The sequence below is a fragment of the Hyperolius riggenbachi genome, chromosome 8 (assembly GCF_040937935.1).
Source record: "Hyperolius riggenbachi isolate aHypRig1 chromosome 8, aHypRig1.pri, whole genome shotgun sequence".
In the NCBI taxonomy this organism is placed as follows: Eukaryota; Metazoa; Chordata; class Amphibia; order Anura; family Hyperoliidae; genus Hyperolius; species Hyperolius riggenbachi.
In genome coordinates this window covers 148,092,501-148,102,313 of record NC_090653.1, presented here as the reverse complement: position 1 = coordinate 148,102,313, position 9,813 = coordinate 148,092,501, and positions in this window count along the sequence as shown.

The following is a 9,813-nucleotide window of genomic DNA, read 5'->3' as shown; positions in this document are numbered from 1 at the left end:
CAGGAGCACTGGAGGGGCTTGGAAGGAGTTAACCTTGTTCACCTTACTGAAGAGTTGGCAGCCTTCCAGACACAGGACAAATCTGACAGGGGAAAGATAAGTTGATTTATTACAGAGATGGTGTAAGTAGAAAGTGCTGCAGTAAGCCAGAGCACAATGGAACAGCCTTAGGAACTTGTAGGATAGGAGAAATACTGCTGAAATTTTTGTTACGGAGTCTCTTTAACAGAAATTGACCTACTAATGTGTTTTCTCCGTTCTGATTGCCTGATGAAGCAGGAGCTTTGCCCGTGAAACGCGTTTCATTTTTTGGAGAATCCCCAATACATTGTATTGTTGTTTACCAACGGCTCATTGGCTGGTCTTTACCTGAAGGAGGTGAGTCCACCTACATCCCTCCTTTTAAACGGTTTTTAAATATTTTATTCTTGCCTGGCGCCTCTGCTGTGTTCTATTATTCCATTGATTAAGTCCACCCTGGGTGGAGGGGTGCATCCCCATCTGTTTTTCCTGTCTACAGAGAGCGACATTTTAATACCTGAGTGGGGTCAGGTTATAATTCTCCCCACTTGCCATTCCAGTGGTTGCCTGTGTGGTAACCCAACCTTGTGAGTATATCTACTATTGATTTACATTTGCCTCATCTTGTTCCGACATACTGCATCATATCGGGCTCTCGGTCTCATTTGTGTTTTTTATAATACCCAAACTGTACCGTGAAGTTGAAAGGCAAGTGGTGTCATCTCTGGCACACAGCGTTGGGTCAAGGGTCCACCTGACCACGGATGCTTGGTCTGCCAAGCACGGTCAGGGCAGGTACTTAACTTACACAGCCCATTGGGTCAACCTGGTGACTGATGGCAAGCAAGGAGTATGTGGCTGTGCAGCGGACCAACTTGTGACACCTCCACGGCTTGCAGGCAGGCCTCCTGCCACCTCCTCTTCTCTTCGCTGTCATCCTCCTCCTTGGCTGAGTGGCAGTTCAACTCTACTGGTGCTGCGATCTCCTTTCCAGCTACACAGCCCCATCTCCCCAGGGCCTATGCTGCATGCCAGGTACGACGGTGTCACGCCATATTAGACATGTCTTGCCTCAAAGCAGAGAGTCACACTGGACCAGCTCTCCTGGCTGCTCTTAACAAACAGGTGGATCAGTGGCTGACCCCGCACCAGCTGGAAATCGGCAACGTGGTGTGTGACAACGGCAGCAATCTCCTTTCCGCTTCGAATTTGGGAAAGCTGAATCTAGTAATTCAAAGATTTGTGTCAAAGTACCCAGGCTTAGAGGACGTCCTGAAGCAGGCAAGGAAGTTGTGTGGGCATTTCAGGCGGTCTTACACGGCCATGGCACGGTTTGCGGACATTCAGCGGAGTAACAACTTGCCGGTGAGACGCTTGATATGTGATAGCCCAATTCGCTGGAATTCGACCCTGGTCATGTTCTCTCGCCTGCTAGAACAGGAGAAAGCCGTCACCCAGTACCTCTACAATTACAGCAAAAGGACACAATCTGGGGAGATGGGGATGTTCTGGCCACTGATGCGAAATGCATGCAGGCTCATGTGGCCATTTGAGGAGGTGACCAACCTGGTGAGTCGCAGTGAAGGCACCATCAGCGACTTGATCCCGTACGCTTACTTCCTGGAGCGTGCCGTGCGTAGAGTTGTGGATCAAGCTGTGGAGGAGCATGAAGAGGAACAGTTATGGCAGGAACAGTTGTGGGAGCAATTTACATCAGAATCAGATGTTTCCTCAACACCTGCGGCAGCACAGAGGGGGTAGGGCGAGGAAGAGTCATGTGGGGAAGAGGAGTCAGACTCGGATGATGAGGAAGGTGTTTCTTTGGAGGAGGAGGCGGTGGCAGAAGAACAACCGCAGCAGGCGTCGCAGGGAGCTTGTGCTGCTCGACGTTCCCGTGGTATTGTTCGTGGCTGGGAGGAGGAGGAGGACTTACCTGACGTCACTGAGAAAGAGCAAGAGGAGATGGATAGTACGTCTGCATCCAACTTTGTGCAGATGTCGGGGGAATGAGCTGGGTGGGTGGCCACGCTACTTGACCCTCGGTATAGGCACAAAGTGCCGGACATGTTACCAACTCACCAGAAGGCAGAATGGATGCAGCACATGCAGAGCAAGCTGGCAACTATGCTTTACAATGCGTTTAACCCCCTTGCCGTTCCAATTCTGACAGCAAGGGGGCAGTGCAGCACTTTTTTTTTATTTATTTTTTTTAAAATCATGTAGCGAGCCCAGGGCTCGCTACATGATAGCCGCTGACAAGCGGCATTCCCCTACCCACTCCGAATGCCTTCGGCGATCAGAGTAAGCAGGAAATCCCGTTCAGAACGGGATTTCTTGCTGGGCTTTCCTGGTCGCCATGGCGACCGGGCGGGATGACGTCGGGACGTCAGAGGGAATCCCGATCCACCCCTCAGCGCTGCCTGGCACTGATTGGCCAGGCTGCACAACGGGTCTGGAGGGGGGGGGGGGGCGGCGGGTAGCGGCGAGCGGCGGCGATCGGAAAATGCACGCAGCTAGCAAAGTGCTAGCAAAGTGCAGTAAAAAAAAAAAATTGAAAATCAGCGCAGCGGGGCCGGAGGAATCCTTCTGCGCAGGTTACCCCAAACTGCGCTCGGGATAACCGGCAAGAAGGTTAAGGATGATGTCACAGCACAATGCAATAAAGGTACCACTGCCAGTAATCTTTCTCCCATCTCCACGCAGGCAAGGACAGGATGCTCCAGTGATCTCATGGTGATGTCGGACATGCGGACATTCTTTAGTCCAACTCCTCGCCTTAGCACTTCCGGATCCACCCTCCACCAACGCCTGGGCCGGCAGGTAGCCGAATACCTGGCCTTAAGTGTGGATGTAGACACTGTGAACAGCGATGAACTCTTAGACTACTGGGTGCGCAGGCTTCACTTGTGGCCAAAGCTGTCCCAATTTGCCATCCAACTTCTGTCTTGCCCTGCCTCAAGCGTTTTGTCAGAAAGGACCTTCAGCGAAGCTGGAGGCATTGTCAGTGAGAAGACAAGTCGCCTAAGTCACAAAAAGTGTTCAGTACCTCACCTTTAATAAAATGAATGAGGCATGGATCCCGGAGGGCTACTGCCCGCCCGAAGACTAAGTCAGTCCCCACACACAGCATCTCTGCCTGCACGCCGTGTGACTGGCTGCCTGCCCCAAGACTAAGTCAGCTCCCCACACAGCATCTCTGCCTGCAGGCCGCTTGACTGCCTTCTCCGCCACCACCAACAGGGTCCAGGACTCCAGGCGGATTCCTGGCCACTATAATAATTTTTCTGGTGCGTGTACATGCCTGACTAATTTTTCTGGCTGCAGTGCAGCTGCAACAACAAAACAAAAGGCATGTACATGTGCCCATTCATTTTCGTGATCATTACCTTGCCACGGTGAAGGGGCTTGCGTATCACAATGAAGCAATGACCGCCGGCTATATGAGTGTCTCGGGGGTGGAACACCAAAGATAATAAGGTCGTTGCTTCATTGTGGACAGACCAAATTTGATCAGCTGGACAGTCACTGTTGTTCTATCATTGAGCTACCACAGCCGGGCGACCATATGGGCTTGAAAACCGCCACGGCCAGCACTCTGGCCATGGTGCGCACCAGTCCAGCACGGCCGTCACTACGCAAACAGCTGTTTGCGGTGCGTTACACAGTGAGTTTGGTGTGTCAGTGTGAAGCAGTACTGATTGATGTATACACATGCAAGATGTTTTAAAGCACTTTAGGCCTGCAATTTAGCAGTCAATGTGATTTCTGCCCTTAAAACGCTGCTTTGCGTCCAAGAAAGGGGGGGGGGGGTAAAGCCTCTGGTCCTAAAGTGGTTAAGAGGCATAGAATCAGCAGGACATCCAAGCAATCTGCATTGTTAAAAATAAAATATACATGGCAGCTTCCATATACTCTTACTTCAGGTCTCCTTTAAATGCAGATGGGGAACAAAAATAAAATGTCAACAGTAACAGCCTCCTCATTCCTTTCACTACACATTTACTTTAAAGGGAACCTAAACTGAGAAGGCTATGGATTTTTCCTTTTAAACAATACCAGTTGCCTGGCAGTCCTGCTGATCTCGGTTCATACACACGTCTGACTGAAGCCAATGACGGGTCCGTCGGCACCTCCCGCTGGGTGGGTTTTCAGCAGACAGTACAGCGCGTGTACAGTCTGTCGGCGGACTGATAAGGCTGTTTCTGAACGATCCATTTTGTCTGCTGAAAACCCGCCCTGCGGGAGGTGCCGACGGACCCGTCGTTGGCTTCAGTCAGACGTGTGTACGAGCCTTAAGGCTGTAGTAGTGGCCAAATCACACACCTGAAACAAGCATGCAGTTAATCCAGTCTGACTTCAGTCAGAGCACCTGATCTCCATATGCTTGTTGAGGGGCTGTGGCTAAAAGTATTAGAGACACAGGATCAGCAGGAGAGTCAAGCAACTGGTATTACTTTAAGGCTACATACACACTTTGGAAAAAGCAAGATCACAGACCAATTTTACCCCATTCCATATAGTATGAGAGCCATACTCTACACAGTCTATTCTATTGAGCTAATCTCCCCATCAGATAAAAATCTTTGCAGATGCTGCACACAAAGATGCTGTACACATTCAACAGATCAGTATGTGCAAAAGATCAGTTCCTGAAAAAGATCAGTTTTTGCAAAATGCATTCATAGTCTATGATATCTGCAGATACTCATACACTCCTTGTTTAAAGAGACTCCGTAACAAAAATTGCATCCTGTTTTTTATCATCCTACAAGTTCCAAAAGCTATTCTAATGTGTTCTGGCTTACTGCAGCACGTTCTACTATCACCATCTCTGTAATAAATCAACTTATCTCTCTCTTGTCAGACTTGTCAGCCTGTGTCTGGAAGGCTGCCAAGTTCTTCAGTGTTGTGGTTCTGTGATGCATCTCCCCCCTCCAGGCCCCTCTCTGCACACTGCCTGTGTGTTATTTAGATTATGGCAGGTTCTCTCTGCTCTATTATCTTTTACAAGCTGGATAAATCCTCCTCTGAGCTGGCTGGGCTTTCACATACTGAAGAATTACATACAGGAAGAGCTGTCTGCACTCTGCAGGAAGAAAAACCCTGACACTTCAGTGGAAGATAGCTGCAGGGGGAAAGAAACACACAAATGATCTCTTGAGATTAAAAAGGAAGGCTGTATACAGCCTGCTTGTGTATGGATGTATTTTCTATGTGTGGACATACTGTACATCAACCTACTTCCTGTTTTGGTGGCCATTTTGTTTGTTTATAAACAAACTTTTTAAAACTGTTTTTAACCACTTTTAATGCGGCGAGGAGCGGCGACATTGTGACAGAGGGTAATAGGAGATGTCCCCTAACGCACTGGTATGTTTACTTTTGTGCAATTTTAACAATACAGATTCTCTTTAATGCTGGGAATACACGGGTCGATCCGGCGGCCGATTAGCCGGCGGATCAACCCCAGCCGCGTCCCCACTCGTGCGTGCGGATCGATTACCACTCGTCCCCGCCGGCGCTTCCTTATCAGAGCTCAATTCCCTGCCACTGTCCGCTGGCGGGGATCGAGCGGGCGCGGGTCGAGTGGCATGATCGGGCCAGCTGAATATTATCAGCTGGCCGGATCAGCTGGTCGATACACGGTACAGAAACGTACCGTGTATCCCCAGCATAACAGACATTATGCTGGGGATACACGGTACGCTTCTGTACCGTGTATCGACCAGCTGATCCGGCCAGCTGATAATATCCAGCTGATATTTAAACAAGGTGTGTATGAGGATCTGCAGATATCATAGACTGAATGCATTTTGCAGGAACGGATCTTTTTCAGGAACAGATCTTTTGCAGATACTGATCTGTTGAATGTGTACAGCATCTTTGTGTCCAGCCTCTTGCAAAGGTTTTTATCTGATGGGGCGTTCGACTCAATAGGCTAAAATCTGATTTTGAATTAGGGGAGTTAAACTCAATAGAATAAAATCTAATTTTGAATTCACTAAGGTGTTCTATATTTATCAAATGTTTTATCAATTAAACGTTCAATAAATCTATAACACTTTAGTGATTTCAAAGTTAGATTTTACCCATGAGGATTGATAAACGTTTTATAAAGTGTTTGATAAAGCTTAGTGAATTGAGGCCATTAGTTTTTTCAGCAGATAGATGGCTGGATAGATCATTTCCGATAGGTCCGATCTAATAATTTGAACGTTTTTCTGATCGATTTGTATAGCAGTTATCAGAAAAACTATCGAAATCAGATCGGGCATGTTGGAAATTATCTATCGAGCCATCTATCTGTCAACAAAAACTCATTGTGGGACATTTATCAAGAGTGTCTGAGACAAAATATCATTAGGTTTTTAGAAATTCGTGCAGAACTGTCTCAGGCATCCTAAGAAATCACTAGATAGTGCAGATTCCTTCTTAAACTGTTAGGAATAGTAGGAGTTAGGCTCCCTGCTAGTGTTGGGCGAACATCTAGATGTTCGGGTTCGGGCCGAACAGGCCGAACATGGCCGCGATGTTCGGGTGTTCGACCCGAACTCCGAACATAATGGAAGTCAATGGGGACCCGAACTTTTGTGGTTTGTAAAGCCTCCTTACATGCTACATACCCCAAATTTACAGGGTATGTGCACCTTGGGAGTGGGTACAAGAGGAAAAAAAAATTTAGCAAAAAGAGCTTATAGTTTTTGAGAAAATCGATTTTAAAGTTTCAAAGGGAAAACTGTCTTTTAAATGCGGGAAATGTCTGTTTTCTTTGCACAGGTAACATGCTTTTTGTCGGCATGCAGTCATAAATGTAATACATATAAGAGGTTCCAGGAAAAGGGACCGGTAATGCTAACCCAGCAGCAGCACACGTGATGGAACAGGAGGAGGGTGGCGCAGGAGGAGAAGGCCACGCTTTGAGACACAACAACCCAGGCCTTGCATGAGGACAAGAAGCGTGCGGATAGCATGCTTTGTACCACCATGCAGTCATAAATGTAATAAAGATAAGTGGTTCAATAAACAGGGACCACGCGGCAACGCTAACCCAGCAGCAGCACACGTGATGGAACAGGAGGAGGCGCAGGAGGAGAAGGCCACGCTTTGTGAGACACAACAACCCAGGCCTTGCATGAGGACAAAAAGCGTGCGGATAGCATGCTTTGTACCGCCATGTAGTCATAAATGTAATAAAGATAAGAGGTTCCATAAACAGGGACCGGCAACGGTAACCCAGCAGCAGCAGCACACGTGATGGAACAGGAGGAGGCGCAGGAGGAGAAGGCCACGCTTTGTGAGACACAACAACCCAGGCCTTGCATGAGGACAAAAAGCGTGCGGATAGCATGCTTTGTACCGCCATGTAGTCATAAATGTAATAAAGATAAGAGGTTCCATAAACAGGGACCGGCAACGGTAACCCAGCAGCAGCAGCAGCAGCAGCAGCACACGTGATGGAACAGGAGGAGGCGCAGGAGGAGAAGGCCACGCTTTGTGAGACACAACAACCCAGGCCTTGCATGAGGACAAAAAGCGTGCGGATATAGCAGCAATGCTTTTTGCCGCCATGCAGTCATAAATGTAATACAGATGAGAGGTTCAATAAACAGGGACCGGAAACGCTAAACCATCCCAGATGTTCATCGGTCATGTTACTTGGTTGGGGTCCAGGAGTGTTGCGTAGTCGTTTCCAATCCAGGATTGATTCATTTTAATTTGAGTCAGACGGTCTGCATTTTCTGTGGAGAGGCGGATACGCCGATCTGTGATGATGCCTCCGGCAGCACTGAAACAGCGTTCCGACATAACGCTGGCTGCCGGGCAAGCCAGCACCTCTATTGTGTACATTGCCAGTTCGTGCCAGGTGTCTAGCTTCATGCCCGGTTTCAGGTCCAGCGGTGCCAGCCACAAATCCGTCTGTTCCTTTATTCCCCTCCAAATTTCCTCCCCTGTGTGCTGCTTATCCCCAAGGCAGATCAGCTTCAGCAACGCTTGCTGACGCATGCCAACAGCTGTGCTGCACTGCTTCCACGATCCTACTGCTGCTGGTGCTGGGTTAGCATTTCCGGATGAGGTACAGCTTTGAGATGCGTTGGAGGAGAAGGAGTCAGAGAGGTAGGTGCTGCTGTTGTTATCCAGCTGTTTGCGGCGTGGGCAACACCCGCGCCGTAGCAGGTGAGGAATCGCTGCCAGGCTCCACAAGGTTCACCCAGTGCGCGGTAAGGGAGATGTATCGACCCTGGCCGAACGCACTCGTCCAGGTGTCAGTGGTGAGGTGAACCTTGCAGGCAACGGCATTCTTCAAGCTTCGGGTTATTTAGCTGACCACGTGCTCATGCAACTCAGGCACTGCAGAGCGCGCAAAGTGGTAGCGGCTGGGAACCACGTAACGTGGGATGGCCACTGACATCATGCCCTTGAAGCTGTTTGTCTCCACCACTCGATATGGCAGCATTTCGCAGGCCAGAAGCTTGGCTATGCTGGCTGGCTGTTACTGCCACGGCCCGGGGGTCATTTGCTGGCAATTTCCTCTTGTGCTCAAACATCTCAGAGACAGACAACTCAACCGTAGCGCTGCACACCGAAGGGCTGTTGGTTGTTGTGTTTGATGAACACTGGGAGACCTCAAGAGCACTAGTCCGGAAAGTGACAGTGTCAGCATCGTCTGATGTTTGTGAATGTTGTGAACCACGCAATGGCTGGGCTACTGCTGCTGCTGAGGCGGGTCTGGTGGTGAGTCTGGTAACCCAAGGAAGGCAGTGTTGCTGGTGGTACCCTGTCCTGCCGCGTTTGCCCACAGAGTGGGATGTTTGGATAGAATGTGGCGGCTCATGCTGGTGGTGGAGAGGTTGTTAATACTTTTCCCCCTGCTCAGGCGGGTCTTGCACACCTTGCAAATCGCCATGGTAACATCCTCAGTGCAGTCTTCAAAGAAAGCCCAGACTTTAACTGGCTGAGGACTCGGACCTCGTGCGTGATGTGCTGGTGCTGCTTAACCCACTGCTGGACGCTTGAGAGGTCATCCAAGTAATTATCTGGTCCTGTTCTTTTGGATCTGTGAGGGTTGTTGTCCTGGACAACATGGGCAGTATTGAGTGGGTTTTCTTGGGTGCTCCCCTGTGGCCTGTACGTGAACCGTCAGGGGAAACACCTCTTCCCTTGCCCCTCCCTCTTTCACCGGATTTCTTCCTCATTTCACTTATCCTTAAAGTACACGCTGACTGGCAGCAGTACAGTGGCAGTACAGAAATGCTATACAGTGGTGGGTGAGCGGTGTACCACTATTGTCAGCAGTGACACAGAGCACAATGCTATACAGTGGCGGGTGAGCGGTGTACTACTGTTCCCAGCAGACACAGAGTGGAAGTAAACACAATGCTATATAGTGTGGCTGAGCCGTGTACACAGAGTGGCATTAAACACAATGCTATATAGTCTGCTATATAGTCACCCCGAACAGGGTGATGTTCTGCAGAACCCGAACAGTGGCAAACACTGTTCGCCCAACACTACTGGGAGGGAACGCAGATTTTAGTACCTAAACACACGATACAACATGTTTTCCGGGGTCTGACTCTGAGGCACATACAGATGGTCCCGATCATCATCCTCATCATACAACTCTTCTCCTGAGTCTGACCCACCCACCACCTCTGCCACCCCAACATCCCCAGACACAGACCCCTCATCGTCCTCAACATTAACTTGGGATGCTGGCCTGAGCCAGACCTCCTCCTCCACATCAGGCCCCATCATCTCCTCAATGGCAGCCCTCATTAATCGCTCTGGCGA